This window comes from Anser cygnoides, chromosome 28 (assembly GCF_040182565.1).
Source record: "Anser cygnoides isolate HZ-2024a breed goose chromosome 28, Taihu_goose_T2T_genome, whole genome shotgun sequence".
NCBI lineage: Eukaryota > Metazoa > Chordata > Aves > Anseriformes > Anatidae > Anser > Anser cygnoides.
The window spans coordinates 4,747,996-4,768,170 of NC_089900.1; positions in this window are offsets into that span (position 1 = coordinate 4,747,996).

Genomic DNA, 20,175 nt, shown 5'->3' on the forward strand with positions numbered 1-20,175 from the left:
AGGAGGGGCAAGGTTTTATTTTCAGATTTTGTCAGATGAAATCCCTTCTTACACAAAAGAGCATAGAATCACAGAATGGCTCGGGTTGGAAGAGACCTTACAGATAATCCATTTCCAAACACCTTGCCATGGGCAGGGATGCTACCCACTAGATCAGGTTGCCCAGGACCTCATCCAACCTGGTCCTGAACACCTCTAGGAATAGGACATTCACAGCCTATCTGGGCAATATGTTTCAGTACCTCGCCTCCCTCTGAGTGAAGAATTTCCTCCTAATCTCTAATCTAAATCTCCCCGCTTTTAGTTTAAAAACATTCCCCTGATCCTGTCATGATTTGATTGATCAAAAAAATAGCTCTCCATATTTTTAGAAGACCCCTTTAAATGCGGAAAAGCTGCAGTGAGGTCACCCTGCTCAGCCCCAGCTCTCTCAGCCTTTCTTCGAAGGAGAGGTGCTCCAGCATGCTGATCATCTTCATGTCAGCATGTTAACATCTGCATTCCGCTGCTACATAATGTAGTTGGCAGAAAGGAGTTTTAGGGGCAATGTTTTATACACATTCTCTTCCCTCTTCATGCCCACACAGTGTTCTCTGAAGTCAGAAATCCTGGAGCATTTCTGCTGCACTCTGAGGGAATGGTTGTGAGACCTGAGAGGCAAAGGGATTCCCTGTGGCTCAGAGCAGAGTGAGGGAGCTGGCCGGACTTGTCCCCAGCTGCCTGAGCTTTTGTAGATGGAGGGCAATCACATTTATGTTACCCTGAAAAGAAGCCAGATGCTGCTGAGACCAGATGAATCCACTGCCAATCTGTCAATGCCCAGCCTTTCTCAAGGGACCTGAACAAGGTCTCAGCACCACACCCCTAGTCAAGGACTAGAGGGGACCCCAGGGTCCCGAGGGGGCCTCGGTACTCCGTATCCGAGTACATTCTGGGAAGAGCTGAAGCGGAGTAAGGTGGGCTGGTGTCCTGGGCCCTGCAGAGCAATCCCTGCTCGAGCACCGTGGCAGTGCTCTGAGACTGCCCGGGGTGCCCGGAGCAGCTTCTTGGCCAGCTGGGAGAGAAACCAAGGCCAGATGTGCTCTGCCTCTCAGGTGTTTGGCACACCCTAGGGCTTCACTCTTCCCTGCGGCCTGAGTGGGAGGGCGAGCAGAGAGATGGGGGAATATCCTGGCTCCGTGCCTAGGACAGTTGCTGGCAGTCAGTCCCAGGCCTAATCCGTGTGCTGGAAACCTCCGGGCGCTTCTCTAGCCAAGGGATGTTGGCAAATCCTGTGAGGGGGTGACGAAAGAAACAGAGGATGCGGCTCTTTTGCAAAGCTTTCCAAAGTGCCCACCTTGCCCCATTGTCCCTGAGGAGCGGGCAGGGCACAGAGCAGTGTCCCCTGCTCTGACAGTCATCCCTTTTCCCGTCTCTCAAGAACTCCCTCCTCGGCCTTTCTGTCTTTTCTGTGTGCAGGGCGTTCGGGTTGCGGGACTCGGGACCTTTGGTGTTGTCCGAGAGCAGTTCCATGGCAAAGAAGAGCTGCTCTTGATTCAAAGACCTTTCTTCCAGCTGGACATCGATGAGTTGTGGCTGGAGTGAGATCTTCTGTCCCACTGAGCTCCTCCCTGGTGAGAAGGCAGCAGCCCCCTCTTCCTGCCCCATGTCCGCAACGGTTTGTTCTCCCTGCTCTTTGGAAAGGCCTGGGAGAAGTAGAGGATTGTCTCCGACGGTCAGGGTGCAGCTTGAGTTCCCCCAAAAGAAACTGTGCCCCAGGAGCAGTTCCTCTGAGCGACCCTTTCTCTGGGAACTTGTTCTGAATGTTGCAAGCAACTTGGGCTTGCCGTGGCACTGAGGATGTTGCTTCTCCTTGCAGATGGTGTCAAGATCGAGCCGCTGAACTGTGTGCAGCTATCGCGAGCCACCTCCTTCCCACTGCACGTGGTGAAGAACTGTGTGCAAGAGACCATCCTCTTGCTACTGCTTCCTCCTGAGGAGCAAGGAGCACGTCCCCTTTGCCTTCAGGGACATTGGTGTTTTGACGTGCGAAGATGGTTTCCCGTGCGTGAAGTTTTATCTGGACTGTGTCAAACGTCTGGGGAGCATTGCGGGCCTTGTTGCACTGCTCCACAGTGTAAGTTGGTGAGGTTTTGAGGGCTACTTCAATTTCTTTGGGAATCCTAGTGAAGGGTGAGCAATCCGACCGCTGTTGGCCAGCTCGGACTTGTGGCAGGCCAGTCCAAATGCCCTCTTCCTCGCTTGCCCCCTTAGCTGCTTTCTCCATTAACAAAGAGAGTTTCTTCTGAGCATCTGGGCGCTTGCCCCTGCAAAAAGCCTGGCAGTGTTACTGTACAGCCTCCATATTCTGCCATGCAGCTCCTCCAGAGCAGAACAAAGGTTCATGGAAGGAGGCTTTGGAGGAGGGCTTTGGAGAAGAAGGCTTTCTTTTGGCTTGGGGAGACAGGTTTGCTTCCTGTCAATGAGAGCCGTGAGAAAACCGCCTCAGAAACCCTCCAGCAGCTCTGTGTCTCTTTGCAGAGAATGTGGCCGGCACATCTGACCGCCTTCAGTGGAGAGAGACCACCGCTCGTGGGGATCCAGATGATCCCAAAGGTGAGTGCGTTTCCTCCGCAGCCCTTGGCTGACCCAGCGGGAGGCTTCCCCACCTCCCTGCTTTGGAACGTGCGGCTGGGTCTCCACTCAGCACCCAGTCAGGGCTAAATCCCGGGGAGACTGGTTCCTGGTTAACTAATGCTGAGTTTCGGCTACGAGTGTCTTCACCTGGAGCGGAGGGGCATTGTGGTTGTGTTTCTTGTGCCCGCGCTGTTCCGATTCCCCATCAAAGAGAGTTGCCTGCATGTGGAGGGGAATTTAGGCTACCTTTTCTGGTGCTGCGGGAAGACTGACAACAAACCCCATGCATGGACATGACGGAAAAGGGATGCCATGCCCTCGTGCAACACCAGGAGGATTACTGCCAGCAAGCTGCAACGGGTAGGAGGCCAGCCTTCTTCAAGCCCGATGTCATCGTTTGTTTGCCAGGTTTCATCTGACTGTGAGGAGAAGGCCAGAGGCCAAAGCTTCCACCACCTCACAGGAGGAAGCTTCAGGAGAGCGCAGGATCAGAAGAGGTAAGGGAACAGGTCCCTGCTGTCTGGAGGTGGTCCCTGTCCCATGCTGGCTGACTTGAACCAGGTTAAAAGGCAGTGCCCAGCGGCTGCTCTGAAGAGCTTCCTCCTTTCCTAGTTTCAGAGTGCCATCCTGGCAAGCTGCTGCAGAGGAGGAAGAAGCTTTCCCTCCCCATCCTGACAAGCTGGGAGCCGGGCACAAGGCAGCAAGATGTGGAGAAGAAGCCGTCTACCAGGTGAGACCCCTGGGGGAAAGGAGGAAGGAGCCACTTGCAGCCACACAGGAGAGATGTCCCCTTTGGACCCACCAGCCGCAGGGTGGCTCTGACACATGTCCCAGCGGAGGCCGCTCTCTCAACGGATGGCAAGCGTGCAGCACGTTTGCCTGAGACTGGCACACCAGCTTCATTTTCCACCAGGGCCCCGATCCCTGGGGGAGCTGAATGCAGGGCCTTGTTGCAGAAGCTCTTCTCCCTTCAGGAGCCCCCCACATTGCAGCAGAGTCCATCTTCTTGTCTGTGGGAGCAAATGTCCCCTGCCTTCATTCTAACATGTCTCACCGTGTCTTAGGATTGCCGTGGCCCCATCTCCCCTGCTGTTTCTTCCAGCCTAAGGAGCTGTGATACCAGATGGAAAAGTTTCTTTCAGGCATTTTTTTTCAAACGCTATCCCAAACGTTGTGGCAGGCACAAGAGAGTGCTGAGGTAGGGAGATGGCATGACTGCCCTCCTTACCTGACGGCTTTCTCAAATGTTACTGGCTCCCCTCCGCAGCGATAATCTGTTTTCCACCCGTAAGCGCACCGTGTTTGAGGGCCACAGAGGAGAAGCTGAAGTAAAGCCCGGGTGGGCCATAATGGTGTCTCTCGGCTCCTGTCCTTGCACAAGACACCGCTCCTCTCCTTCTTCCACCAAAAAGGGCCTGGGAGAAGTACAGGATTGTCTCCGACGGTCAGGGTACAGCTTGAGTTCCCCCAAAAGAAACTGTGCCCCAGGAGCAGTTCGTCTGAGCGACCCTTTCTCTGGGAACTTGTTCTGAATGTTGCAAGCAACTTGGGCTTGCTGTGGCAGTGAGGATGTTGCTTCTCCTTGCAGATGGTGTCAAGATCGAGCCGCTGAACTGCGTGCAGCTATCGCGAGCCACCTCCTTCCCACTGCACGTGGTGAAGAACTGTGTGCAAGAGACCATCCTCTTGTACTGCTTCCTCCTGAGGAGCAAGGAGCACGTCCCCTTTGCCTTCAGGGACATTGTTGTTTTGACGTGCGAAGATGGTTTCCCGTGCGTGAAGTTTTATCTGGACTGTGTCAAACGTCTGGAGAGCACTGTGGGCCTTGTTGCACTGCTCCACAGTGTAAGTTGGTGAGGTTTTGAGGGCTACTTCAATTTCTTTGGGAATCCTAGTGAAGGGTGAGGAATCCGACCGCTGTTGGCCAGCCCGGACATGGCAGGCCAGTCAAATGCCCTTCCCCTCGCTTGCCCCCTTAGCTGCTTTCTCCGTTAACAAAGAGAGTTTCTTCTGAGCATCTGGATGCTTGCCCCTGCAAAAGCCTGGCAGTGTTACTGTACAGCCTCCATATTCTGCCATGCAGCTCCTCCAGAGCAGAACAAAGGTTCATGGAAGAGGCTTTGGAGGAGGGCTTTGGAGAGAAGGCTTTCTTTTGGCTTGGGAGACAGGTTTGCTTCCTGTCAATGAGAGCCGTGAGAAAACCGCCTCAGAAACCCTCCAGCAGCTCTGTGTCTCTTTGCAGAGAATGTGGCCGGCACATCTGACCGCCTTCAGTGGAGAGACCACCGCTCGTGGGATCCAGATGTTCCCAAGGTGAGTGCATTTCCTCCGCAGCCCTTGGCTGACCCAGCGGGAGGCTTCCTGGGAAAGTTTCTTTCAGGCATTTTTTTCAAACGCTATCCCAAACGTTGTGGCAGGCACAAGAGAGTGCTGAGGTAGGGAGATGACATGACTGCCCTCCCCTTACCTGACGGCTTTCTCTGATGCTACTGGCTCCGCAGCGATAACCTGTTTTCCACCCATGAGCGCACCGTGTTTCAGGGCCACAGAGGAGAAGCTGAAGTAAAGCCCGGGTGGGCCATAATGGTGTCTCTCGGCTCCTGTCCTTGCGCAAGACACCGCTCCTCTCCCTTCTTCCACCAAAAGGGCCTGGATGCGGGCATCCCGAGCCTTCCTGAAGGCAGGTGGTGCCACAGCTTCGCGTTTGGCTCTCTCTGTCTCTGCTGAAGAGAACACGGCCAGTCCAATACGCCCGCTCGCTGCGGAACTGCCGTCTGCTGCAGAGGCTGACGCAGCTTGCGAGCGCGGACTGGAGACCGAATTCCCCTGGGCTCATGCAGCCTCCTCCTGGTGTCTGTTTGCAGTGTGCTCCCCCGTGTCCAGGCAGCTCCCCCGGGACGAAGAAGGCAGACAGGCAGGAAACAGCTCCTCGAGCCAAGTCCACCACTGTTATAAATGACTGAGTCCCAAGTAGGATTACAATCAAAGTTTACAATTTATTAAACGAATAGAGGCGAGCAAACAGCGCTGGGTGCGCCGGGAGTCTCTGCTCCACCAGGACGCACACCTGTTACGTAAGGCGGCTGGTTTTTATGCTCCTAGGCTAATACATATTCATTACTACTTCTAGAAGAGGCAGGGTTATTATAATTGGTTTCCCGAATCCAAAGTCCTCCCAGGTGCGCCTGCTTATCAGTCTCTGTTAGTCTCTTGGGGGCCGCTCAGACGGGGAGGCTCATATTCTTCCTCCTTATCTAGTGCTCTCTTGGCCGGCTGTCAGAAGTTACTGCACGTCCGTGCAGAGAGTCAGCAGGTTTTTCTCTGAAGAAATCCCTTTGTTCTCTTATCACCTAAACCCAGGCCTCAATGTTAACCCTTCAAATCCCTTAGTGGCACGAATTGCTGGACCATTCCTTACAACCACCACTGCGCTCCCTGCTCCTGAAGCCTCCAGGGAGAGCGCTGCAGGTACCTGCTCTGCCTTGCTGCAATGACCGTGCTGTTTGGGCCTGTGCAAAAGCCTCTTTGTGTGGAGCGATCCCGAGCAGGTCCCTTGGGATGCGTTCATTTCCACGTTTGTTACCTCCTTCATCTCTTCCTCAGGAGACAGAAGGTGGCGTCCCGCACACCTTCCCTGCCTCTTACTGCCTCCCGTGTTGCCATGAGCCACTTCATTTTGACCAGGGGCCATGGAAAAGGAACAAGGCCTTTCTGGGTCATTGATGGCAGAGGGCTTTGGTCACCCGCGGGCTGTTCAGCTGTGTTTGTCACGAGTTGAGGAGCCTGGCCTAGCTAGGGCCCCTCATCCTGGAGGGTCGAAGCACTGCTGACAGACCGGCTGAGGCGAGGGGGCAGGAGTGCGGGTTAGGCCTGAGGGACAGCTGAGACCAATCCTGTCTGCTGTTGTGTTTTTGTTTTGTTTTTTTCCTCCAGGAGGTCTGGAACCTGTCTTCACAGTGGGACCAAACAGACAGCTCATGGCCCACGTACCGAAAGCGACAAGAGCAAGCCCGGGCAGAAATGGCTGCATGGGAAGCCTGGTCTGAGGGGGAGGACCAACAGATACCCCAGGTACTGGCAGTGATCAACAGCGCTGAGAACAGCAGCGATCCTCTCCGCCAGGGCTCCGAGGGCGGCAGGTCCCAGGGTGGTGGGAGCAGGACGGGCACCAGGCCGCAGGGCAGGGCTTTGCCTGCTCCTCCCTGTGAGGGAGAGGTTGTCAGCAGAAAGGGAGGGATAAGCAGCAGCCAGACGTGGGCTGGCAGCGCCCGTCGCCTGGTTCCCAGGTCCTGTTGCAGGGCCCTTTCAAGAGGTCCTCTGGGAAACAGCACCTGTGTGTCCAGTCCTGTTTGATGAGAGCGTCTTCTCCTTGCAGCGATTCAACAGCCAACATGCTTGGACTCCCCGTCCTCCAGCCCAGCCCAGGAGCAAGGAGGTCCAGGAAGAGGTGGTGGAGGAAGGCTGAGAACCCTGCCCCAGCAGAGGAGTTGGGAGCAGCAGCCAAGCTGGAGAGACTCCAGCCTGAGTAAGTGTGTGCCGGCTCCGTTCCCGTCCTGGGGCACTCGAGTAGCTCTTGAGTGATGTCAGGACATGTCCAGGAGCCCGGTCCCTGAGTCCTGGGCTTGCCTCTGACACCCTTTGATTCCTCCTAAAGCGGGCATGACCTTGGTTACCGCCAAGGCCTAAAACTCATCACAGGTTGGAAGGGTGGGTGCACGTGGCACCGCATGGCTGCAGGGTCTGGATGAGGGGAGAGGCAGAAGGGGTGTCTGACAGAGGCTGAGGATCCCTTTCTGCTGTGGAGGCACTCCCCACCTTCCTGCCCTCTGCCCACCTCCCTGCCCTCTGCCCAGCCCAGCCCAGCTTCTCATGCTGGGCTGGCCCCAGGGCAGTGTCCGGAGCAGGCTGCTGCAGGGCTCTGGGCACTGCCACCACAGCCCCAGTCCCTCTGAAGGGCACGGCAGCTCCTGGGGGCACAGAGGGCTCAGCCCCACAGATGGGACATCCGAGGCACAAGCCAGCCGCTGGGAGGCCTGCAGCCCCTCCGTGCCATCCCTGGGGGTCTTCGGGCAGCTCCTCCTGCCCCAGGGCCAGGGCAGCCGGGCCTGAGCTGCTGCAGCCAGAAAGGGTTTGCTGGTCCCATTCCTTCCTCATCAGCTGAGATCAGGTCTCAGACAAAGAAGAGGCTGTAGCTGCATTTAGTTTGCTTAAATATGCTGAGAGCCTGGGGATAGCTGCTGCCGAGAGGCAAAACCCCTCTCTCAGCAGAAGGGATGAGGAACAAAGCCTTCATCCTGTTGGCCTGATCTCACAGTGATACCCAGGCACAAAGCTGCCAGGCTGGCACCATGACTGTGGCAGGGTGCCGCCCCGGCCAGCAACAAGCAGCATTTCAGAGCATCCAGCCCTATTGCTTCTCGTGCAGAGTGACTGGCCGCCTTCCCGAGCCTGTCGGGCTTCTCGTGCATTCGACACCGCAAAGAAAAGGGAAGACAAGGCGGTGAGGCACAGGGAGCGAGCAAAGGCAGGGGCGGGCAGGGGCGGGCAGGGGCGCCCCGGGCACACGGGCCGGGTCCCCCTCAGGCCCCGAGACGCCCCCAGCCCGCCCACGACCCCTAAGATGGCGGCGCCCGCCCCTGCCTGGTCAGGCGGTCGCACGGTTGCCATGGCAGCGAGCCCCAGGCAGCCGGCAGGGGTGGGGCTCCCTTTGCCTGGCGGCTCTGGCAGCCAATCGGCGCCCGGCAACCGGTGCTGCTTCTTTCCTCTGCTCTCACTTCCGCGCTCTCCTCCTGGGCCTTGTGTTGGGTTGGGCCCGATTGCTCCTGGAGCTTGGGCACAGTGCTGCTGGGTGGCAGTCCTGTGACTGCAGGCGGGGACGAGCAAGGGATAAGTCTTTGCCACAGCATTTGCATCACGTGAAGGGAAGCTGCTCGGGATAGCACCTGAGGGCTTGGGTCTTCTTGCGCAGTTGCTGTCAAACACACTCACCAGAAAACAGACTCTAAATAGGGACCTTGTTTTGCTTGTTTCTACACGGGCTCAGGGTGATAAGGGACGTTTTTAGCCTAGAGCAGAGGAGGGTCTGAAGGGATCTCACCAATGCCTATAAATACGAGAAGAAGGTGGTTTTTCTCGTATTTGTTTTTCCCTTATATTTGTTGGTTTATTTCTTTGTCTTCTTTCTTATGAAGTTGTTAACTATCTGAACTCCCGAGTTCTCACACTTTTTAGCTTTTTCAATTCTCTCATTCATCCTGCTGTGAGGGGAGAGGGGAAAATGGCTGTGCGGTGCTTAGGTGCCTGGCAGGTTATACAGCATCAGTCCCTGTGTGTCTTCCCTTCCTTGTGCATGCTGTCTCCCACTGAATCCCACAGGAGCTGCAGAGTCATCTTTTGCCTGTGGACATCTTAATTCGGTACTGTCCCTGTGGGTGACTCCAGCTTGACTGATCTCTCCCTTTGTGAGGCTCCAGTCACTGCCTACCCTGGGCAAATGCTGTTCCCAGTTGAACCGGTTTGTGTGTGCTCAGCTGTATCCGTGTGTGCACGTTTGTGTGTGTGTACAAGACGGTGTGTTTATGTACACACATGGGCGTATTTGCTTGCTAGCCGCAAGAGTGTTGGGTATTCTGGGGCAATTTCTCCTGGTTGCTGATGCAACAAGAAGCTGGTCTGGATCTTAGGGCTGAGGGACCTTTCTTGATGGCCTGAGGGGATGGTATATGGAGCATCAGGATGTTCTCAGTAGGCTCTCTTTTCCCATGGGGCTTGCAGAGGCTTCCAGCCATGCAGAGATCCAAGGATGTTGCAAGGATCCAAGGGCTTGCTCTTTCTGTGATCACAGCTTCACTCCAGTCCTTCAGGTGTACGTGAGCTGAGAAGCCTCGTCCGGTGGTGACTTTTGAGGTAAGGGCCAACAGATAGCTTGGGGGAAGCTGTCTCAAGGATGCGTGCTGGCCCTAGGAACTGCAGGACAGAAGCAAACAGACACAGCTGCACAGGGTGAGAAGTAGACCCAGCTGGGTTGGGATCACTGCTGCCAAACCCTCTCACTGGGTTCCATGGTTGTGGCAGCTTCAGGCAGCTCCCCGTTAATTTCCTGGAGGATGTCCTCTGCCCTGACAGTTGTGGGACAGTCACGGCTGTGTACCTCAGTGACTGTTCACCATTTCTGCTGTCATCAGACACCAACAGCTTACTCCTAAATCCTACCCTCGGTCTCTCACAGCTCACAAAATGAGCTTTTCTTTGTTACCTTATCCGTGGAGCAACAGGCTTTTCGGGGAGCAGCTGCTCAGCCCTGGTCTTGGCACCAGCTTTGAAAGAAGAACCAAGTCTTCAAGAAGAGCACTGGGGAGATGCAATTTTATTAGGCAGACGCTATCACAGAGTTTACTCCTGGCCTGCTGTTATACACATATTATAAAGCCTCGAGAGTAAACAGAACAGTTTCATTCCGCAGTAGGTGGCCGATGAATAAAGAAACATATTTCTAAGAAATTAGTAAATGCAAATGATACTGAGGATAAAAACTTCAATAATGATAAACAAGGAGCAGGCCTGCAAGGAAGTCATTTGTGTAGATAGAGGGGAAATTTATCACTAATCAGAAATATCCATGCAATCACTTTCCTAACAGCACTCTTAAGCTCCTTGTTTCTCATGCTGCTAGATGAGGGGTTCAATGCCGGTGGCACAACTGAGTACAGAACTGCCACCACCAGGTCCAGAGATGGTGAGATGGAGGGGGACTTCAGGTAGGCAAATATGGTCATGCTGAGAAACAGGGAGGCCACGGCCAGTGAGGAGGCACGTGGAAAAGGCTTTGAGCTGTCCCTGCTCAGAGGGCATCCTCAGTACAGCCCTGAAAATCTGCACATAGGACAGCACGATGAAAACGAAACAGCCAGACGCTAAACAGAATCCAACCATAATTATCCAAACTTCCCTGAGGTAGGAGTTTGAGCAGGAGAGCTTGAGGATCTTTGGAACTTCACAGAAGAACTGGTCCACAGCATTGCCTTGGCAAAGTGTCAGAGAAAATGCATTAGCAGTGTGCAGCACAGCATGGAGAAAGCCACTGCCCCAGGCAGCTGCTGCCATCTGGGCACAAGCTCTGCTGCCCAGGAGGCTCCCGTAGTGCAGGGGCTTGCAGATGGCAACGTAGCGGTCGTAGGACATGACAGTGAGAAGATAACACTCTGCTGAAAACAAAGAAAAGAAAAAGACCTGGGCAGCACATCCTGTATAAGGAAATGGCCCTGGTGTCCCAGAGGGATTGACCACGAAGCTTTGGGAGAGTGGTGGATGCAGCCCAGGTCGAGGAGGGCAGGGTTGAGGAGGAAGAAGCCACATGGGGGTGTGGAGGCGGTGGTCGCAGGCTACGGCGGTGAGGATGAGGCCGTTGCCCAGGAGAGCAGCCAGATGGCCAGAGCGCGAGCTGCAGCTCCCGCGTGTCTGCGAATGGCAGGAGGAGGAACTCGCTGATGGAGCTGCTGTTGGACATCTGATGCCTGTTGGGTATGGAGATCTGTACATGTAGTAAGCAAATGAAATGTTAGGACAGGTTTCTCTGAGTGAACCCTATGCCATTCCTTGTAGAGACCTCCCCTGCCATACTCCAATGCTTTTGTTTCTCTGCTGGAATCTTTCATTTAGCTCCATGACATGAGCTTGTTTTTAAGGTTCAGTGTGCAATGAGGAGCAGCTCTGCTGCTGGTCTCGCGAGGGAATCAGTCCTGACCCAGTGCAGGGAGTACACAGGAACATAGCAGGAGGGCAAGGTTTTATTTTCAGATTTTGTCAGATGAAATCCTTCTTACACAAAAGAGCATAGAATCACAGAATGGCTCGGGTTGGAAATCCATTTCCAAACACCTTGCCATGGGCAGGGATGCTACCCACTAGATCAGGTTGCCCAGGACCTCATCCAACCTGGTCCTGAACACCTCTAGGAATAGGACATTCACAGCCTATCTGGGCAATATGTTTCAGTACCTCGCCTCCCTCTGAGTGAAGAATTTCCTCCTAATCTCTAATCTAAATCTCCCCGCTTTTAGTTTAAAAAAACATTCCTGATCCTGTCATGATTTGATTGATCAAAAAAATAGCTCTCCATATTTTTAGAAGACCCCTTTAAATGCGGAAAAGCTGCAGTGAGGTCACCCTGCTCAGCCCCAGCTCTCTCAGCCTTTCTTCGAAGGAGAGGTGCTCCAGCATGCTGATCATCTTCATGTCAGCATGTTAACATCTGCATTCCGGTGCTACATAATGTAGTTGGCAGAAAAGGAGTTTTAGGGGCAATGTTTTATACACATTCTCTTCCCCCTCTTCATGCCCACACAGTGTTCTCTGAAGTCAGAAATCCTGAGCATTTCTGCTGCACTCAGGGAATGGTTGTGAGACCTGAGAGGCAAAGGGATTCCCTGTGGCTCAGAGCAGAGTGAGGGAGCTGGCCGGACTTGTCCCCAGCTGCCTGAGCTTTTGTAGATGGAGGGCAATCACATTTATGTTACCCTGAAAAGAAGCTATGACGCTGCTGAGACCAGATGAATCCACTGCCAATCTGTCAATGCCCAGCCTTTCTCAAGGGACCTGAACAAGGTCTCAGCACCACACCCCTAGTCAAGGACTAGAGGGGACCCCAGGGTCCCGGGGGCCTCGGTACTCCGTATCCGAGTACATTCTGGAAGAGCTGAAGCGGAGTAAGGTGGGCTGGTGTCCTGGGCCCTGCAGAGCAATCCCTGCCCGAGCACCGTGGCAGTGCTCTGAGACTGCCCGGGGTGCCCGGAGCAGCTTCTTGGCCAGCTGGGAGAGAAACCAAGGCCAGATGTGCTCTGCCTCTCAGGTGTTTGGCACACCCTAGGGCTTCACTCTTCCCCTGCGGCCTGAGTGGGGAGGGCGAGCAGAGAGATGGGGGAATATCCTGGCTCCGTGCCTAGGACAGTTGCTGGCAGTCAGTCCCAGGCCTAATCCGTGTGCTGGAAACCTCCGGGCGCTTCTCTAGCCAAGGGATGTTGGCAAATCCTGTGAGGGGGTGACGAAAGAAACAGAGGATGCTCTTTTGCAAAGCTTTCCAAAGTGCCCCACCTTGCCCCATTGTCCCTGAGGAGCGGAGCAGGGCACAGAGCAGTGTCCCCCTTCTGACAGTCATCCCCGTCTCTCAAGAACTCCCTCCTCGGCCTTCTCTGTCTTTTCTGTGTGCAGGGCGTTCGGGTTGCGGGACTCGGGACCTTTGGTGTTGTCCGAGAGCAGTTCCATGGCAAAGAAGAGCTGCTCTTGATTCAAAGACCTTCTTCCAGCTGGACATCGATGAGTTGTGGCTGGAGGAGATCTTCTGTCCCACTGAGCTCCTCCCTGGTGAGAAGGCAGCAGCCCCCTCTTCCTGCCCCATGTCCGCAACGGTTTGTTCTCCCTGCTCTTTGGAAAGGCCTGGGAGAAGTAGAGGATTGTCTCCGACAGTCAGGGTGCAGCTTGAGTTCCCCAAAAGAAACTGTGCCCCAGGAGCAGTTCCTCTGAGCGACCCTTTCTCTGGGAACTTGTTCTGAATGTTGCAAGCAACTTGGGCTGCTGAGGATGTTGCTTCTCCTTGCAGATGGTGTCAAGATCGAGCCGCTGAACTGTGTGCAGCTATCGCGAGCCACCTCCTTCCCACTGCACGTGGTGAAGAACTGTGTGCAAGAGACCATCCTCTTGTACTGCTTCCTCCTGAGGAGCAAGGAGCACGTCCCCTTTGCCTTCAGGGACATTGGTGTTTTGACGTGCGAAGATGGTTTCCCGTGCGTGAAGTTTTATCTGGACTGTGTCAAACGTCTGGGGAGCATTGCGGGCCTTGTTGCACTGCTCCACAGTGTAAGTTGGTGAGGTTTTGAGGGCTACTTCAATTTCTTTGGGAATCCTAGCGAAGGGTGAGCAATCCGACCGCTGTTGGCCAGCCCGGACATGGCAGGCCAGTCAAATGCCCTTCCCTGCTTGCCCCCTTAGCTGCTTTCTCCATTAACAAAGAGAGTTTCTTCTGAGCATCTGGGCGCTTGCCCCTGCAAAAAGCCTGGCAGTGTTACTGTACAGCCTCCATATTCTGCCATGCAGCTCCTCCAGAGCAGAACAAAGGTTCATGGAAGAGGCTTTGGAGGAGGGCTTTGGAGAGAAGGCTTTCTTTTGGCTTGGGAGACAGGTTTGCTTCCTGTCAATGAGAGCCGTGAGAAAACCGCCTCAGAAACCCTCCAGCAGCTCTGTGTCTCTTTGCAGAGAATGTGGCCGGCACATCTGACCGCCTTCAGTGGAGAGACCACCGCTCGTGGGATCCAGATGATCCCAAGGTGAGTGCGTTTCCTCCGCAGCCCTTGGCTGACCCAGCGGGAGGCTTCCCACCCTCCTGCTTTGGAACGTGCGCGGCTGGGTCTCCACCTTCAGCACCCAGTCAGGGCTAAATCCCGGGGAGACTGGTTCCTGGTTAACTAATGCTGAGTTTCGGCTGAGTGTCTTCACCTGGAGCGGAGGGGCATTGTGGTTTCTTGTGCCCGCGCTGGTCCGATTCCCATCAAAGAGAGTTGCCTGCATGTGGAGGGGAATTTAGCTACCTTTTCTGGTGCTGCGGGAAGACTGACAACAAACCCCATGCATGGACATGACGGAAAAGGGATGCCATGCCTCGTGCAACACCAGGAGGATTACTGCCAGCAAGCTGCCAACGTGGGTAGGAGGCCAGCCTTCTTCAAGCCCGTGTCATCGTTTGTTTGCCAGGTTTCATCTGACTGTGAGGAGAAGGCCAGAGGCCAAAGCTTCCACCACCTCACAGGAGGAAGCTTCAGGAGAGCGCAGGATCAGAAGAGGTAAGGGAACAGGTCCCTGCTGTCTGGAGGTGGTCCCTGTCCCATGCTGGCTGACTTGAACCAGGTTAAAAGGCAGTGCCCACGCGGCTGCTCTGAAGAGCTTCCTCCTTTCCTAGTTTCAGAGTGCCATCCTGGCAAGCTGCTGCAGAGGAGAAGAAACCCCTCCCCATCCTGACAAGCTGGGAGCCGGGCACAAGGCAGCAAGATGTGGAGAAGAAGCCGTCTACCTAGGTGAGACCCCTGGGGGAAAGGAGGAAGGAGCCACTTGCAGCCACACAGGAGAGATGTCCCCTTTGGACCCACCAGCCGCAGGGTGGCTCCTGACACATGTCCCAGCGGAGGCCGCTCTCTCAACGGGATGGCAAGCGTGCAGCACGTTTGCCTGAGACTGGCACACCAGCTTCATTTTCCACCAGGGCCCCGATCCCTGGGGGAGCTGAATGCAGGGCCTTGTTGCAGCTCTTCTCCCTTCAGGAGCCCCACATTGCAGCAGAGTCCATCTTCTTGTCTGTGGGAGCAAATGTCCCCTGCCTTCATTCTAACATGTCTCACCGTGTCTTAGGATTGCCGTGGCCCCATCTCCCCTGCTGTTTCTTCCAGCCTAAGGAGCTGTGATACCAGATGGAAAAGTTTCTTTCAGGCATTTTTTCAAACGCTATCCCAAACGTTGTGGCAGGCACAAGAGAGTGCTGAGGTAGGGAGATGGCATGACTGCCCTCCTTACCTGACGGCTTTCTCAAATGTTACTGGCTCCCCTCCGCAGCGATAATCTGTTTTCCACCCGTAAGCGCACCGTGTTTGAGGGCCACAGAGGAGAAGCTGAAGTAAAGCTCCGGGTGGGCCATAATGGTGTCTCTCGGCTCCTGTCCTTGCACAAGACACCGCTCCTCTCCTTCTTCCACCAAAAAGGGCCTGGGAGAAGTACAGGATTGTCTCCGACGGTCAGGGTACAGCTTGAGTTCCCCCAAAAGAAACTGTGCCCCAGGAGCAGTTCGTCTGAGCGACCCTTTCTCTGGGAACTTGTTCTGAATGTTGCAAGCAACTTGGGCTTGCTGTGGCAGTGAGGATGTTGCTTCTCCTTGCAGATGGTGTCAAGATCGAGCTGCTGAACTGCGTGCAGCTATCGCGAGCCACCTCCTCCCACTGCACGTGGTGAAGAACTGTGTGCAAGAGACCATCCTCTTTGTACTGCTTCCTCCTGAGGAGCAAGGAGCACGTCCCCTTTGCCTTCAGGGACATTGGTGTTCTGACGTGCGAAGATGGTTTCCCGTGCATGAAGTTTTATCTGGACTGTGTCAAACGTCTGGAGAGCACTGCGGTCTTGTTGCACTGCTCCACAGTGTAAGTTGGTGAGGTTTTGAGGGCTACTTCAATTTCTTTGGGAATCCTAGTGAAGGGTGAGGAATCCGACCGCTGGCCAGACATGGCAGGCCAGTCAAATGCCCTTCCCTCGCTTGCCCCCTTAGCTGCTTTCTCCGTTAACAAAGAGAGTTTCTTCTGAGCATCTGGGCGCTTGCCCCTGCAAAAAGCCTGGCAGTGTTACTGTACAGCCTCCATATTCTGCCATGCAGCTCCTCCAGAGCAGAACAAAGGTTCATGGAAGAGGCTTTGGAGGAGGGCTTTGGGAGAAGGCTTCTTTTGGCTTGGGGAGACAGGTTTGCTTCCTGTCAATGAGAGCCGTGAGAAAACCGCCTCAGAAACCCTCCAGCAGGTCTGTGTCCCTTTGCAGAGAATGTGGCCGGCACATCTGACCGCCTTCAGTGGCGAGACCACCGCTCGTGGGATCCAGATGTTCCCAAGGTGAGTGCAGGTTTCCTCCGCAGCCCTTGGCTGACCCAGCGGGAGGCTTCCTGGGAAAGTTTCTTTCAGGCATTTTTTTCAAACGCTATCCCAAACGTTGTGGCAGGCACAAGAGAGTGCTGAGGTAGGGAGATGGCATGACTGCCCTTACCCACTGACGGCTTTCTCAATGTTACTGGCTCCTCCGCAGCGATAATCTGTTTTCCACCCGTAAGCGCACCGTGTTTCAGGGCCACAGAGGAGAAGCTGAAGTGCCCGGGTGGGCCATAATGGTGTCTCTCGGCTCCTGTCCTTGCACAAGACACCGCTCCTCTCCTTCTTCCACCAAAAGGGCCTGGATGCGGGCATCCCGAGCCTTCCTGAAGGCAGGTGGTGCCACAGCTTCGCGTTTGGCTCTCTCTGTCTCTGCTGAAGTGAACACAGCCAGTCCAATACGCCCGCTCGTTGTGGAACTGCCGTCTGCTGCAGAGGCTGACGCAGCTTGCAGCCCACTGGGACTGATTCCCTGGGCTCATGCAGCCTCCTCCTGGTGTCTGTTTGCAGTGTGCTCCCCCCGTGTCCGGGCAGCTCCGGGACGAAGAAGGCAGACAGGCAGGAAACAGCTCCTCGAGCCAAGTCCACCACTGTTATAAATGACTGAGTCCCAAATAGGATTACAATCAAAGTTTACAATTTATTAAACGTAATAGGCGAGCAAACAGCGCTGGGTGCGCCGGGAGTCTCTGCTCCACCAGGACGCACACCTGTTATGTAAGGCGGCTGGTTTTTATGCTCCTAGGCTAATACATATTCATTACTACTTCTAGAAGAGGCAGGGTTATTATAATTGGTTTGAATCCAAAGTCCTCCCAGTGCGCCTGCTTATCAGTCTGTTAGTCTCTTGGGGGCCGCTCAGACGGGGAGGCTCATATTCTTCCTCCTTATCTAGTGCTCTCTTGGCCGGCTGTCAGAAGTTACTGCACGTCCGTGCAGAGTCAGCAGGTTTTCTCTGAAGAAATCCTTTGTTCTCTTATCACCTAAACCCAGGCCTCAATGTTAACCCTTCAAATCCCTTAGTGGCACGATTGCTGGACCATTCCTTACAACCACCACTGCGCTCCCTGCTCCTGAAGCCTCCAGGAGAGCGCTGCAGGTACCTGCTCTGCCTTGCTGCAATGACCGTGCTGTTTGGGCCTGTGCAAAAGCCTCTTTGTGTGGAGCGATCCCGAGCAGGTCCCTTGGGATGCGTTCATTTCCACGTTTGTTACCCCTCCTTCATCTCTTCCTCAGGAGACAGAAGGTGGCGTCCCGCACACCTTCCCTGCCTCTTACTGCCTCCCGTGTTGCCATGAGCCACTTCTATTTTGACCAGGGGCCATGGAAAAGGAACAAGGCCTTTCTGGGTCATTGATGGCAGAGGGCTTTTGGTCACCGCGGGCTGTTCAGCTGTGTTTGTCACGAGTTGAGGAGCCTGGCCTAGCTTCAGGGCCCCTCATCCTGGAGGGTCGAAGCACTGCTGACAGACCGGCTGAGGGCGAGGAGTGCGGGTTAGGCCTGAGGGACAGCTGAGACCAATCCTGTCTGCTGTTGTGTTTTTGTTTTGTTTTTTTCCTCCAGGAGGTCTGGAACCTGTCTTCACAGTGGGACCAAACAGACAGCTCATGGCCCACGTACCGAAAAGCGACAAGAGCAAGCCCGGGCAGAAATGGCTGCATGGGAAGCCTGGTCTGAGGGGAGGACCAACAGATACCCCAGGTACTGGCAGTGATCAACAGCGCTGAGAACAGCAGCGATCCTCTCCGCCAGGGCTCCGAGGGCAGGTCCCAGGGTGGTGGGAGCAGGACGGGCACCAGGCCGCAGGGCAGGGCTTTGCCTGCTCCTCCCTGTGAGGGAGAGGTTGTCAGCAGAAAGGGAGGGATAAAAGCAGCAGCCAGACGTGGGCTGGCAGCGCCAGTCGCCTGGTTCCCAGGTCCTGTTGCAGGGCCCTTTCAAGAGGTCCTCTGGGAAACAGCACCTGTGTGTCCAGTCCTGTTTGATGAGAGCGTCTTCTCCTTGCAGCGATTCAACAGCCAACATGCTTGGACTCCCGTCCTCCAGCCCAGCCCAGGAGCAAGGAGGTCAGGAAGAGGTGGAGGAAGGCTGAGAACCCTGCCCCAGCAGAGGAGTTGGGAGCAGCAGCCAAGCTGGAGAGACTCCAGCCTGAGTAAGGTGTGTGCCGGCTCCGTTCCCGTCCTGGGGCACTCGAGTAGCTCTTGAGTGATGTCAGGACATGTCCAGGAGCCCGGTCCCTGAGTCCTGGGCTTGCCTCTGACACCCTTTGATTCCTCCTAAAGCGGGCATGACCTTGGTTACCGCCAAGGCCAAAACTCATCACAGGTTGGAAGGGTGGGTGCACGTGGCACCGCATGGCTGCAGGGTCTGGATGAGGGGAGAGGCAGAAGGGGTGTCTGACAGAGGCTGAGGGATCCCTTTCTGCTGTGGAGGCACTCCACCTTCCTGCCCTCTGCCCACCTCCCTGCCCTCTGCCCAGCCCAGCCCAGCTTCTCATGCTGGGCTGGCCCCAGGGCAGTGTCCGGAGCAGGCTGCTGCAGGGCTCTGGGCACTGCCACCACAGCCCCAGTCCCTCTGAAGGGCACGGCAGCTCCTGGGGGCACAGAGGGCTCAGCCCCACAGATGGGACATCCGAGGCACAAGCCAGCCGCTGGGAGGCCTGCAGCCCCTCCGTGCCATCCCTGTCTTCGGGCAGCTCCTCCTGCCCCAGGGCCAGGGCAGCCGGGCCTGAGCTGCTGCAGCCAGAAAGGGTTTGCTGGTCCCATTCCTTCCTCATCAGCTGAGATCAGGTCTCAGACAAAGAAGAGGCTGTAGCTGCATTTAGTTTGCTTAAATATGCTGAGAGCCTGGGGATAGCTGCTGCCGAGAGGCAAAACCCTCTCTCAGCAGAAGGGATGAGGAACAAAGCCTTCATCCTGTTAGCCTGATCTCACAGTGATACCCAGGCACAAAGCTGCCAGGCTGTCACCATGACTGTGGCAGGGTGCCGCCCCAGCAACAAGCAGCATTTCAGGAGCATCCAGCCCTATTGCTTCTTGTGCAAGTGACTGGCCGCCTTCCCGAGCCTGTCGGGCTTCTCGTGCATTCGACACCGCAAAGAAAAAGGGAAGACAAGGCGGTGAGGCACAGGGAGCGAGCAAAGGCAGGGGCGGGCAGGGGCGCCCCGGGCACACGGGCCGGGTCCCCCTCAGGCCCCGAGACGCCCCCCAGCCCGCCCACGACCCCTAAGATGGCGGCGCCCGCCCTGCCTGGTCAGGCGGTCGCACGGTTGCCATGGCAGCGAGCCCCAGGCAGCCGGCAGGGGTGGGGCTCCCTTGCCTGGCGGCTCTGGCAGCCAATCGGCGCCCGGCAACCGGTGCTGCTTCTTTCCTCTGCTCTCACTTCCGCGCTCTCCTCCTGGGCCTTGTGTTGGGTTGGGCCCGATTGCTCCTGGAGCTTGGGCACAGTGCTGCTGGGTGGCAGTCCTGTGACTGCAGGCGGGGACAGGCAAGGGATAAGTCTTTGCCACAGCATTTGCATCACGTGAAGGGAAGCTGCTCGGGATAGCACCTGAGGGCTTGGGTCTTCTTGCGCAGTTGCTGTCAAACACACTCACCAGAAAAACAGACTCTAAATAGGGACCTTGTTTTTGCTTCTTTCTACACGCTGCGGGCTCAGGGTGATAGAGGGACGTTTTTAGCCTAGAGCAGGAGGAGGGTCCTGAAGGGATCTCACACCAATCGCCTATAAATACGAGAAGAAAGGTGGTTTTTCTCGTATTTCTGTTTTTCCCCTTATATTTGTTGGTTTATTTCTTTGTCTTCTTTCTTATGAAGTTGTTAACTATCTGAGACCCCCGAGTGTCTTCAAGCACTTTTAGCTTTTTCTGCATTCTTCTCATTCATCCTGCTGTGGAGGG